Source organism: Engystomops pustulosus, chromosome 3 (assembly GCF_040894005.1).
Source record: "Engystomops pustulosus chromosome 3, aEngPut4.maternal, whole genome shotgun sequence".
In the NCBI taxonomy this organism is placed as follows: Eukaryota; Metazoa; Chordata; class Amphibia; order Anura; family Leptodactylidae; genus Engystomops; species Engystomops pustulosus.
Genome location: NC_092413.1, coordinates 113,058,013 through 113,072,957, shown reverse-complemented (window position 1 = coordinate 113,072,957; position 14,945 = coordinate 113,058,013).

Genomic DNA, 14,945 nt, shown 5'->3' with positions numbered 1-14,945 from the left:
GACTTCCCAGAAAATTTGGATCTAACCCTATCTGCTTCACCACTGCCTCCATGATTCTCCAGTGGACCCAGTGAAGTTTTCTCTGCATCAATAGATAAACAGGAAGGAAGAGAATGTGCTTTAGTCTGTGACAGAAGTAGGAAAGTCTTATTAAAGTTGTCCCGAGCCTCTCGACCCTTAACAAAGCCTACTTGATCTTCATGAATCACCAAAGGCAGGGGGGGCAGTCTCTCTGCCATTACTTTGGCAAACATTTTACATCCATATTAATTAGGGATATGGGTAGATAGCTGGCAGGCAGAGATGGGTCCTTCCCCAGAGATAACGCTGAAAACCCCAGCCAAAAAGGGGTATAATGGTCCCCTAAATTGTTTATAAAAGGCCGATGTGAAGCAATCAGTGTCAGGACTCATGGCAGCAGTGGCATTTTTAATAACTGTTGAAACCTCAATGGGCTGAATCTCCTGTTCCAGCACCTCAACCACCCCATCAGCAAACATGGGTAAACTAGTGTCTAATACATGATTCCATCTAAGCTGTGTTGGAAGGGTTCCTGTAGAGCTTATAGTGAGAAATAATAAGAGGAGAATTAATAAACAAGGAAAAATCATAAACATATTAGGTAGCCCCATATCCAAAAATCTCTTTGGGCAAACTTGCAAATAAATATTTCTGTACCAGTTCAGTTTTTCTACTGTATACTTATTTAATGTAATACTTATTTAATGCAATATATATAAAATGGGTTATTCCCAGCAGTGACCACCATAACGGAAAATTACACCCACTTAACAGCCACTTCTTCAACATTTCACAACTCACAATTTAATAAAAAGTGATCAAAAAGTCATACAGTTCGCAGATTGGCAGCAATGAAAATATCAACTTGTCCTGCAAAAAAGTGAGACCATACACAGGTCTGTATGCTGTAGTATGAAACAGTTATTGATGTCAGAACATGGCAAAATGAAGAAATTTATTTTCACACAAAAGGTTATAATTTTTAAAAAATCTATTAAAACATATTAATACCTATATAAATTGGTATATGGCATCTCCATGATTGTACCAACCCAAGAAATAAAGAGGAGGTGTCATTTGGAACAAAAACTGAAATGCGTAAACTGAGAAACAGAGTGCACAAGAAAATTACGCAAATGCTTTTTTTGCAAATTATTTCACTTTGAAATGTTTTTTCTGTTTCTAGTACACACCACGGAATACTAAATACCCTTTCAGGGAAGTACAAATTGTTATGAAGGAAACAAGCCTTCATACAGCTCTGTACATGGAAAAATAAAAAAGTCATGGATTTTTGAAGGTAGTTAGCAAAAAACAGGAGAGACAAAAGCAAAAAAGAGCCAAGTCATTTAGAGGTTAAATGATTAATTAGCATTTTATTGCATGAAATAAGTATTTGATCACCCATTAATCAGCAACAATTCTGGTACTCTCAGACCTGTTAGTTTTTCTTAAGTCTGTTATCCGGCAAAGACCAGATATATATACCAAGCTCCCGAATTCTCTGCTGTCACTTTCACCTTTGAAAGATGGCAGCTGAGGGATGGTTAAAGCAGCAGAATTTTTATTTATGAAATTATTTATTATCCCCTTTAATGGCGCAGCCAGTTTATAGCTTAAGGCTCAGCCCCATTTTTTGTATTATGACATGCGTCGCTGTATATGGTTGTAGCTTTTGAACACTGTTACTTATCTAAAGGATTCTGAGATGTTTTTTCCTCACATGTTGTACTTCATTTTAGTGGTAAATGTTGGCTGATAAGTTTTACGTTTATGTACAAAAAAAAAGAAAAAATTATTATTATTTTTTTTTAATTTGCCATTTTCGAAATTTGAAATCAATGCGTTTTCTGGCAGATAGATTTACCATTTCCCATATGTCAACTTTACATTTTCGTAATTTTTTAAATGTCTGGATAATTTAAAAATTTTAAATTGTAGACCTGCACAAGACTGGGATATGCTACAGGACTATAAGCAAGCAGCCTGGTGAGAAAGCAACAACTCTGGGCACAATTATTAGAAAATGGAGGAACTCTCCTCGGTCTGGGGCTCCGGGCTAAATCTAGCCTCGTGGGGTAACGATGATTCTGAGAATGATCAGAATTCAGCCCACAACTACGTAGCATAACCAAGCAGGCTGAGACCATCGCCTCAAAGATTTTTGTTGGTAAGTAACACATGGTTTAATATTTTGCAGGGCACTCAAAGTCCCCTTGCTCATCATGATGATTCAGATGAGGCATGGGAGAAGGCCATGTAGTCAGATGAAACCAAAATAAAACTATTTGGTATCGATGCCATTCGGCATGTTTGGAACCATGAAGGATGAGTACAACCTCTAGGAAAACATGCTTACCATGAAGCATTGGGGTGAAAACATCATACTTTGAGAATATTTTTTTTGGCAAAGGGAATAGGACGACTAAACTATTCTGAAGGGAGGATAGATGGAGCCATGTATCAACAACCTTCTTGCCTCAGTAAGAGCATACAACATGGGTTGTAGCTGGGTTCACCAGCATGATAATAATATGAAACCCACAGCCAGGGCGATGATGGGGTGGCTGTGTAAAAATCTTACTAAGGTCCTAATGTGGCCTAGCCAGTCTCCTGAACTGAACACAATCAAAAATCTTAAGATGGAGATGAAAATCAATGTTGCCCAGTGCTAGCCCTGAAACCTGAATATCTGGAGTAGATCTGTATGGAGGATGGCCAAAATCCTTGCTGCAGTTTGTGCAAACGTGCAAATAAATATTTCTGTACCAGTTCAGTTTTTACATATTTACTTATTTTTTACTTATGTTTTACTTATTTAATGTAATGCTTATTTAATGCATTCCAATGCAAATTTAATAATTTAAAGATCATACAATGATTTTCTATTTCAACTCTTTGTCTCTCACAGTAGTCTCTCACATTGTAGTGTATCTACAATTTGAATTACAAACCTCTCCATTCTTTATAAGTGGAAAATTGTTAACATCATCGGTCGAGGTATAAGTTCGTAAAAGAATTAATGTCTGCACCATAAGGGGTTAATGAGCCATTATCTGGTTGCCCAGTACAGTGTATGGGGTAAGTTAAGCAAAGGGAAGATAAGGGGTTGATGTTGAGGTGACTGGTAGAATGAATATTTAGGTGATATGTTACATTACTGTCTGTCTGTAGGGCATGTGTAATATGGTTTCCTATCTCTATTGGATGTGTAACATGGCTGGATTTTGCATGCAGCGTCGTGAAACATGGATGCATTTTGCAAAGAGATATATGATAACCCTAAGTTGACGTCTTTTTTGTTGATAACGTCAAAATAAGAAACACCACACACAGTGAAGATTTAAAGAACAATGTAAGATAGTACAGACAGTACTACACAGACACAAAAGTAGTAATATTGTGAAGGTAAGGCTACATTCACACTGCCCATAGACGGCCTACGGGAACACCGTACCACGTGAAAACATAGGGCACGTCCTATCTTTTCATGGCATACGGCGCGTGCGGCATATATCCCTATGGAGATGGGCGGGGGTGAGCAGCACTCCCCTCCTCCTACTCTCCCCGCGCGCTGTCGTGTGCTTGCCGTGCTAAGGTATGGTGGGCAATGGCAGTTTGAATCTAGCCTAATGCTGCTAAATATTCGACTATCCAGCCAGTAGATACTTAGTCTACTGTATGCTAGAGGTTGCATGGCACAAGTAAGGGTCACACACCACGGCTGAGTGGATTAATTACATCAGACTAAGGCAGACCAGAATTTTTTCTTTTTTCTAACAGAGATGCCACTACACAGCTATAATGAAGAATGTTCAGAAATAAAAAATGTCATGGTTCTTAAAAACTGTGCCTTTCTCCTTCTAGGAAAGAATTAATAGTTAAAATCACACAATGACATCAGGGTCTTGTAATACCAGGTAAAGCCACACAAGTATCATTGGAACATGAATAATTCATTCATCTACTGACCTTTATGTTTCATTTTCATTTCTTGGAAACAGATACCAGGAGACAAATAGTACTAGTACATGCACATAGCATACTTGCTTAAACTAAAATAAATATAGATATGAATTAGTGCTTTAATCATTGTTTTAGTTTGTGTTGTTATCATGTTTTAGTTTGTGCAGGAGAGGCAACACAAATACATAAAAAGACATATGTCACATATATAGTGACATATTCCCCATTCATTCCCCCATTAAAAACATTGCCCACTGCCTGAGCTACAAATTATAGAACAGGTTGTATTCCTGCCTGTGGTTGTGGCTGGAACAGTCTTTTCTAATGTCATCGAACCTTCCACTCCAATGACACACAGCTATCAACACACAACGGGCAACACATCTTTCATATGTGCCCCGCTAATGCACATGTTTGTGTGAAGGTAGCCCATCCTAGTAACACATCTGTAGTTGCCTATTCCCTAATCACCTATATACTATTCCTATTCGTCAGTAGTAGCTTCAGTAATTTAAAATAAACAGCTGGTTTTCTGTGGAAATTATGGAACATTCTACCTCACTGAAATAGGCTGGCAGTATATAAACATTTGCCATAAAAACAGGTGGATTGATAAATGCAGTTGTACTCCACTGCCATTTTAGGCATTAAACATCGATGTACATTATTTCCATTATCAACTATGCATTTATCCTTTTGTTGGTAGGTCAAGAAAATGGCTCTGTGTGCTGCATGTTCTGTATATTAGTATTTTTGAACAATCTAAATTTGAAGAATACAAAAGATACATCATTAGCAATAGATTTAAAACTTCCAATGTTTAACATTTTTACTACATTAAATTATTCTTCATATAAACAGCAATGAAATTGTACTTTTGAAACAGCTAAGTGGAAAAACTTGGCCATAACATATAAACATTTAGTCAGAGGAGAAAATTTAAATCTGCTCATTCTTTTACTTAAATAAACAAACCATTCATAAAAAAGGCCTCATCTTTAAGATTACACTGTAATTGATAAATCCCAGAAGCCATGATGGACACTCAACTCACTTTTTGTTAAAGTATTAAATAAATCTAAATAACACTAGATTTTTTTATATTTTCATTATAATCCTTCAGCTTCTTCCACTTTTTAAATGGTGGAGCATATTTTTAAATGGTAAATTTCTAAATAACCCTTCCTAATTTTTTTAGTACATACAGGCAAACATTGCTCTACAAATAAGATAATTAAGCAGATAATTATGAAATGCTACAGGTATGCGATTTGTTATGGAGATCAGTTATGTATTTTAACAAAGGTTCTTTTTTTATAGAAAAAAAGAGCTCAATGAGGCGGCAACTAAATAAGAAATAGTGACTTTGTCATCCCTGCTGTTCCAGTACCAATCAGCTTGTCTGCTTGTCACTCGACTTCCTCATGAAACGCTGAGAGGCCAGTGATTGGCTGAGTGGCCTCTCCCACTGTTGATATAGTTAAACTCTAGAGGAAAAGTCCTACTTTCACTAGGAGGACAAGAACAGATTTTTTTTTTCATTTTATTTGACCTGTTTGCTTTAAGGCAGCATAATTAAATTTTTGTTCCATTGTAGTTGTATCAGGCTTTTGTTGCAGGCTGAGTTGTACTTTGTGGAAGTGCTAAAAATGGTTATACACCAGCATCGATACACATTTACCATTGTTCAGTTATAAATAAACATGAACATAAGGATACTGTTTACATATTATTACAATATCCAGGGGGACTAATATAAGAGTGAGCTTTTAAATAAAAACACAAAGAAATAATGAGATACTGAAATAGGACACTGAATGTCTGGCAACATTAAAGTGTCCCCTTATTAAGCTCTTCTACTTCCATTTAAACTGAAGACATATAAGGTGCAGGAAAGGGACTGGTGAAAGCCTTATTGACATCAGTATGTTTATAATGCGGTCATTGTTCAATGTTTTCCCTTTTTTTTGACGTTTAGAATAGTGAGGTTCAACTTCAAAGGGAGTTTATTTCACTCAGGAGACATGAGGTGAAACAAATCAACCCGATTGACAGTTTGCTGTATCTTGTGTGACAAGCTGTTAAGAGAAAGCTGCGTCCCTCTGGCTGAAATGTGATGAGTACCCTTTCTCTTGGAGAACTCTACTGAACTTGACACACCTGTTTTCCTTGTCTGCCTCCGATCTGGCTGCATACCTGTAGCTGAGGTTTAACTGTCGTCTGCGGTTCACATCATGTGGGTCTATGCCTCTTGGCTATGGTCTGGCATGCAGAAAGTATGCATGTAGCCGTGACCTTCATGTTTTTGAAACATTGTTCACTTTTTAAAAGGTTTTAAACTTATATAGTATATGTGTAAGTATAGCTTTTAACCCTCAGGATCCCGGACAATGATTGGCAGACCCTTGCTGTGACAATGCGTGTTAAGGGCTTCCTATGTCATTTCAACTTTTTCCCATTGCATTTGAAATGTGACAAATACTATTTTCAATACTTTCAATGCCGCAAAGTCACAAGTGTTTACACGTTGTAAGTTTGCAACAGAGACTTTAGCGTGACCAAGGAGACAAAATTATGCCCGTATAGCCTATACCTTAGAAAATATGCTTATCACTTTATCAGTAATTTACTTTCAGTTACTTCTTTAAACATTTTTTTGTTTAGTTATGTCTAGTTCTGGATATTTAAATTCTAGTCATAGCTTCATAGTTAGGAGATTCCTTGTGTTTCTTTTTGGACAAACCAGCTGTATTGCTCTTGTTCCTTCTATTGTCATGTACTGTTAATGAATCATACTAAGGATTGAATTAATAAACTAATGAACTGTATTGAATTAATGAACTAAAAGAATAGACAGCAACAATGTGCCATGAAATACAAGCATTAAAAGACTAAAATATCACAACTATAATACATTTTCAGAGATTGCAATATATAATTAAAAACTAAAAATGGCGATATAGTAATATATTAGTAATCACATTCTATAGTTTGATAAAATATACCATATTTCATGTAACACATTACTTTAATCTGGTCCTGAGAGCTAATATTTGATCATTTAAAGCAAACCTGTCACCAGGAATGTCATTTTTAACTGTTAACTGCTATACTGATTTAAAAAAAAATCCTTTGCCAAAATTTTTAATAATTTCAGTACTTTATAAAACTTTATTTCAATGACAATTCTGTTTTTAAAAATGCCTTTGACAGTCTTTGACATCATTTCAGTACTTTATAAAACTTTACTTTGCCTTACGTGGCTCCCTGCCAGTAACATATGGGGAGTCCCAGGGAGAGGGGAAGCTGCAGAAGACTGTGGATCTCAGTCTTCTCTCTTCCTCTATCCCCCTCCCTCCCTGGCTAGCTCAATGCACATGACAGGAAGTTGGAAGCAAACTGGGTGAGTGTGGAGATAAGGATAGCAAGACACACAGGCTGCTGCAGCTGCCCCCTCCCCGAGACTCACCACAAACTGCTGGCAGGGAACTAGGTAACATGAAATAAAGTTTTACAAAGTACTGAAATGATTCAAAATTCTGACTCGCCACCCCAATTGCCTTGAATAATACCTTGAATAATAGCTATATGAGCAGATCAACATATAGTCTTTAAGAATTCCGCTGGGATAATGAACAAGGTTTTTTCTTAGGTTTACAGCTTAAGGCTCAATTTGAAAATAAATACAAGACTGACATAACTATGACTCATTTCTTGTAGCAGTGTAAACATTGTGTTTATAGTCTGACCATCGAATTGTGGATCTATGTCCCATGGTTTGGCTTATGTACTATTCAGACATCTATTTTATATGCATTATCAGGGCCGGATTATAGGCGGGGCTCCCGGGGCTCAAGCCCCGGGGCCCCCACCATCTTGCCCCCCCAGGGGGCCCCCACCAGATCACCCCCCCTGGGACATGGCTCCTCTGCCGCCACCTCCCAGAGCTGTCCGCCCGACCACGGCACAGGTGACCGCCTCCCCACATGGCCGAGGCCTCCCCGCATGGCCGAGGCGCCCCCTGCACAGGTTCCCACCTCCCTGCCCGCCCAACTCGCTGCTTGGTTAGGCCTCCCCGCCCGCTCGTAACCCCGCTCGTCCTCCCCAGCTCGAACAAGCGCCCGCCCTCCGCAACCCCCCCTCCCCCGCCTGAACAAGCGGTCGCCCTCCGCTCCCCAACCCCCCCAGAAATGTGGCCGTCCTCCGCTCCCCAACCCCCCCAGAAATGCGGCTGTCCTCCGCTCCCCCCCCACCAGCGTTACAAGCGCCCTTCCTCCGCTCCAAAACCCCCACCCGCGCCCCGAACAAGCGCCCGTCCTCCGCTCCAAACCCCCCCCCCCCCGAACAATTGGCCTTCCTCCGCCCCACCGGCGGAACAAGCGGGCGCACCCCCCCCCCGCACCCCCCCCCCGCTGTAAGAAGAAGCGTTCATCCTCCGCTCCTCCCCCCCCCCCGGCGGAACAAGAAGCAGCGGTCGCCCTCCGCTCTCCCTATCACCCCCCCCCCCGGCGGAACAAGCGGCTGCTCTCCGCTCCTTAACCCCCCCTCCCCAGGCAGAACAAGCAACTGCCGCCCATCCTCCCCCCGGCGGAACAAGCAGCAGCGGCCGTCCTCCGCTCTTCCCCCACCTTCCCCCGGCAGAACAAGCAGCTGCCGTCCGCTCCTACTACCCGGTTGAACATGCGACCCCCCCCCTTTCCCGTCCAAACCAGCAACCGACCGACCCCCCCACGCCGAAGACCCGCCTGACCCGACAGCCAGTCATCCTAAAAGGGTAATTATACACTACATCTGTGTTTATATATGATGTATATACTGTGTATATGTGTATATATGCATCTACTGTGTGTATATATGCATCTACTGTCTATATATTTATATACTGTGTTTATATGCATCTACTGTCTATATATGTATATACTGTGTATATATGCATCTACTGTGTATATGTGTATATATGCATCTACTGTCTATATATGTATATACTGTGTATATGTGTATATATGCATCTACTGTCTATATATGTATATACTGTGTATATGTGTATATATGCATCTACTGTCTATATATGTATATACTGTGTATATGTGTATATACTGTGTATATGTGTATATGCATCTACTGTCTATATTTATATATACTGTGTATATGTGTATATATGCATCTACTGTGTATATGTGTATATACTGTGTATATGTGTATATATGCATCTACTGTCTATATTTGTATATACTGTGTATATGTGTATATATGCATCTACTGTGTATATGTGTATATACTGTGTATATGTGTGTATATGCATCTACTGTCTATATATGTATATACTGTATATATATGCATTTACTGTTTTTATACACGCATATATTTGTATAAGCATATATATGTGCACATTTAAATATATATATATATATGATGTATGTTTATGTTTATATGCTGTGTATATGGTATGTATATATATGCTCCGTATACTGAATGTGTGTGTATTTCCCATATGTCTGTGAAAATGCTGTATATACTGAATGTGTGTGTATTTGCTGTATGTGTGTATATTGGGGGTGAGGCGGCTGTATGTAGGTGTGTTACTGGAGAGGCATGTGTATGTAGCTGTGTTACTGGGGATGAGACGGCTGTATGTAGCTGTGTGACATTGGGATGAGGCGGCTGTATGTAGCTGTGTTACTGCGGGTGAGGCGGCTGTATATAGCTGTGTTACTGGGGTGAGGCGGCTGTATGTAGCTGTGTTTCTGGGGATGAGGCGGCTGTATGTAGCTGTGTGACATTGGGATGAGGCGGCTGTATGTAGCTGTGTTACTGGGGATGAGGCGGCTGTATGTAGATGTGTTACTGGGGATGAGGCGGCTGTATGTAGCTGTGTTACTGGAGAGGCATGTGTATGTAGCTGTGTTACTGGGGATGAGACGGCTGTATGTAGCTGTGTTACTGGAGAGGCATGTGTATGTAGCTGTGTTACTGGGGATGAGACGGCTGTATGTAGCTGTGTTTCTGGGGATGAGGCGGCTGTATGTAGCTGTGTGACATTGGGATGAGGCGGCTGTATGTAGCTGTGTTACTGGGGATGAGGCGGCTGTATGTAGATGTGTTACTGGGGATGAGGCGGCTGTATGTAGCTGTGTTACTGGAGAGGCATGTGTATGTAGCGGTGTTACTGGGGATGAGACGGCTGTATGTAGCTGTGTTTCTGGGGATGAGGCGGCTGTATGTAGCTGTGTGACATTGGGATGAGGCGGCTGTATGTAGCTGTGTTACTGGGGATGAGGCGGCTGTATGTAGATGTGTTACTGGGGATGAGGCGGCTGTATGTAGCTGTGTTACTGGAGAGGCATGTGTATGTAGCGGTGTTACTGGGGGTGATGCGGCTGTTTGGAGCTGTGTTACTTGGGGGTGAGGGGGCTGTATGTGGCTGTGTTACTGGGGATGAGGCGGCTGTATGTGGCTGTGTTACTGGGGGGTGAGGCGGCTGTATGTAGCCGTGTTACTGGGGGGTGAGGCGGCTGTATGTAGCTGTGTTACTGGGGGTGAGGCGGCTGTATGTAGCTGTGTTACTGGGGGCGAGACGGCTGTTTGTAGCTGTATTACTGGGGATGAGGGGGCTGTATGTAGCTGTGTTACTAGGGGCGAGGGGGCTGTATGTAGCTGTGTTACTGGGGGTGATGCGGCTGTATGTAGCTGTGTTACTAGGGGCGAGGGGGCTGTATGTAGCTGTGTTACTGGGGGTGATGCGGCTGTATGTAGCTGTGTTACTGGGGGCGAGGCGGTTGTATGTAGCTGTGTTACTGGGGGTGATGCGGCTGTATGTAGCTGTGTTACTGGGGGTGATGAGGCTGTATGTAGCTGTGTTACTGGGGGTGATGAGGCTGTATGTAGCTGTGTTACTCGGGGTGAGGCGGCTGTATGTAGCTGTGTTACTGGGGGTGAGGCGGCTGTATGTAGCTGTGTTACTGGGGGCGAGACGGCTGTTTGTAGCTGTATTACTGGGGATGAGGGGCTGTATGTAGCTGTGTTACTAGGGGCGAGGGGGCTGTATGTAGCTGTGTTACTGGGGGTGATGCGGCTGTATGTAGCTGTGTTACTGTGGGCGAGGCGGTTGTATGTAGCTGTGTTACTGGGGGTGATGCGGCTGTATGTAGCTGTGTTACTGGGGGTGATGAGGCTGTATGTAGCTGTGTTACTCGGGGTGAGGCGGCTGTATGTAGCTGTGTTACTGGGGGTGAGGCGGCTGTATGTAGCTGTGTTACTGGGGGCGAGACGGCTGTTTGTAGCTGTATTACTGGGGATGAGGGGGCTGTATGTAGCTGTGTTACTAGGGGTGAGGGGGCTGTATGTAGCTGTGTTACTGGGGGCGAGGGGGCTGTATGTAGCTGTGTTACTGGGGATGAGGCGGCTGTATGTAGCTGTGTTACTGGGGATGAGGCGGCTGTATGTAGCTGTGTTACTGGGGGCGAGGGGGCTGTATGTAGCTGTGTTACTGGGGGTGAGGCGGCTGTATGTAGCTGTGTTACTGGGGGTGAGGCTGTATGTAGCTGTGTTACTGGGGGCGAGGCGGCTGTATATAGATGTATTACTGGGGATCAGGCGGCTGTATGTAGCGGTGTTACTGCGTGGATAGTGTGCAGGAAGACGTGTATGCACGCTGCACACAGTGGGGGCCTCCACCAGATTTTGCGCCCAGGGGCCCCCACCAACCTTAATCCGGCCCTGTGCATTATCCAATGAAAAACATGAAAAAATGCTGTGGTTGGAAGGGATAGTCTAAACAAAGCTTCTAATTCTGGGAAGTGTCACTCAATAGCTCACAAAGTCAACACAATTGTTCACTTTCTCCCTTGTAGCCAAAAATATTACAATTTTATAGAATTTGATTCATTTTGGTCCCTGACCATAATAACAAAGCTTCTGATAGTTTTTAATATCCTTATAATTGCACCTCCCATACTGAATAATTAATGCTATAGCACATATTATTGAATGTACCTAGGGCAGTTAGGTAAAGGGCCCAGGTATCAGGATATCAAGTGGGGGAGTAACATTTTAAAGCAGGTTTGCACCACACAAGGGATTTTTTGTAGTCTTCATGAGCCTAGTATATATAGGTGTACATAGGAGCCTTATACACAAAACATTGAATTTGTTTTAGAAAAATATAGTAGATAAGTTGTTAAAATTTAGTAGGAAAAAAAATATTATATATAATATATTGTAAACAGCTATTAAAATGTGTCAGCGTTCGCCCTTCCACTCCATTCAGTTCAACGGATTAGCCGTGGATAGCAGAATGAATGAAAAGCTGGGCGATCTTCGGCTGCTGCCATAGAATTGAATGGAGCACCAGGGCACACAATGAAGAAAGTGATCCCGGTCTTGTTCTCAAAATTGGTTGGAAGTCCCTGTTGTCAAATCCTCACTAAATCGGAAGTTATCCCCTATTCTATGGATTAAGGATAACTTCCTAAGTTGGGGCAACCTCTTTAAAACTTTTGTTTACCTGTTTTGCCCAAGGCAAATACAAATAAGCAAATAACCTTTGCTTGAGATGAGTAAGTTTTAGAGTTTGGAGTGACCCTGTCTTGGGCTCTATAGAACCCAGAACTATGATTTTGGCATCATATCAAACACGTGCCCCATATGTCATAGAAATGAAGATACAGGTAAAGCAATATGGAAAATTATTTTCTTTCTAATGAGAGACTAAAAATATAGTTCTCAGTGATAAATAGCCTCAAAAGTGACCAGTCAGGCAAATAGTGACTCTTCACTGACCCTGTTTCCCCCAAAATAAGACAACCCTAGTGCAATTTTTTTCAAGCTTAGAAATAAAAGGCATCACCTGAAAATAAGACCTTGTGACAGTCCCCCCACATCATACATTACAGGTAGATCATTTATATACTGCAAGAGGTTGTGATATAGGGGAAGAATTCATGGGATAAAATCACTGACTGTTACGCTACAAATGCGATAAGCCAGTGGTGGCGAACCTATGGCACGCGTGCCAGACAGGGCACGCAGAGCCCTCTCTGCTGGCACGCATGCCATCATCCTCCACGTGTGCAGAGGCCCGCAGGTCCACAGTTTAGAAGAACAGCATCTGCACCTTGCGCTCAGATACAGAGCAGGCAGGTCACACTGCACGGGTAGATGCAGTTCTTCTAAACTGAGGACCTGCGGGCCCCTCAGATGCAGCCCACAGCCGGGTGCAGGATGTCTGTGCTCCTGTCAGAGGAGCCGCTGCTCTATAAGAAGTTCCCAGTGCAGCGCTGGGAGCAGGAAGCAGCATGGAGAGCTTGTACTTCCCCCTCCTACTAGGAGACCTGAAGTGGAGCCGGGACAGAGAGAGAGGGGGAGGGGGATGCTGTGACCCGGAACATCCAGAGGCTGCTGTGTGCCTTCCTCATAGATAACTGTAAGTTGTACAGTGTCTACAATGTGTTTATACAGTTCACATACATATATACCTGTGCTATGCATATATGTGTGTGTATATGTGACATTTACACACATATGCATAACACAGATATATAATATGTCTTTGTTATGCACTTGTGTGTGTTTATGTCTGTGTTATGTGTATATAAGTATATGCGTGTGTCTGTATCTGTGCTGTGCATATTTGTGTGTATATGTGTATATATATGTGCCATGCATACTGTATATATGTGTGTACTGTATGTCTGTGTTGTGCATACTGTATATATGTGTGCACTGTATATGTCTGTGTTATGCATACTGTATATATGTGTGTACTGTATATGTCTGTGTTATGCATACTGTATATATGTGTGTACTGTATATGTCTGTGTTGTGCATACTGTATATATGTGTGCGCTGTATATGCCTGTGTTATGCATATTGTATATATGTGTGCACTGTATATGTCTGTGTTATGCATACTGTATATATGTGCACTGTATATGTCTGTGTTGTGCATACTGTATATATGTGTGCGCTGTATATGCCTGTGTTATGCATATTGTATATATGGCTGCACTGTATATGTCTGTGTTGTGCATACTGTATATATGTGTGCACTGTATATGTCTGTGTTATACATACTGTATATATGTGCACTGTATATGTCTGTGTTATGCATACTGTATATATGTGTGTACTGTATGTCTGTGTTAGGCATACTGTATGTGTGCACTGTATATGTCTGTGTTGTGCATACTGTATATATGTGTGCACTGTATATGTCTGTGTCATGCATACTGTATATATGTGTGCACTGTATATGTCTGTGTCATGCATACTGTATATATGTGTGTACTGTATATGTCTGTGTTATGCATACTGTATATATGTGTGCACTGTATGTCTGGTGTTATGCATACTGTATATATGTGTGCACTGTATATGTCTGTGTTATGCATACTGTATATATGTGAGCACTGTATATGTCTGTGTTATGCATACTGTATATATGTGTGTACTGTATATGTCTGTGTTATGCATACTGTATATATGTGTGCACTGTATATGTCTGTGTTATGCATACTGTATATATGTGTGTACTGTATATGTCTGTGTCATGCATACTGTATATATGTGTGCACTGTATATGTCTGTGTCATGCATACTGTATATATGTGTGCACTGTATATGTCTGTGTCATGCATACTGTATATATGTGTGCACTGTATATGTCTGGTGTTATGCATACTGTATAAATGTGTGCACTGTATATGTCTGTGTTATGCATACTGTATATATGTGTGTACTGTATATGTCTGTGTCATGCATACTGTATATATGTGTGTACTGTATATGTCTGTGTTATGCATACTAATAGTGGTGGTAAACATGTGGCAGTATTATTTGGCCCTTACGTAGGTTATATTGCTCTAAATTACCATGTTGGCACTTTGTGGTAGATAAGTGGGTTTTGGCTTGCAGTTTGGGCACTCGATCGCTAAAAGGTTCGCCATCACTGCGATAAGCAG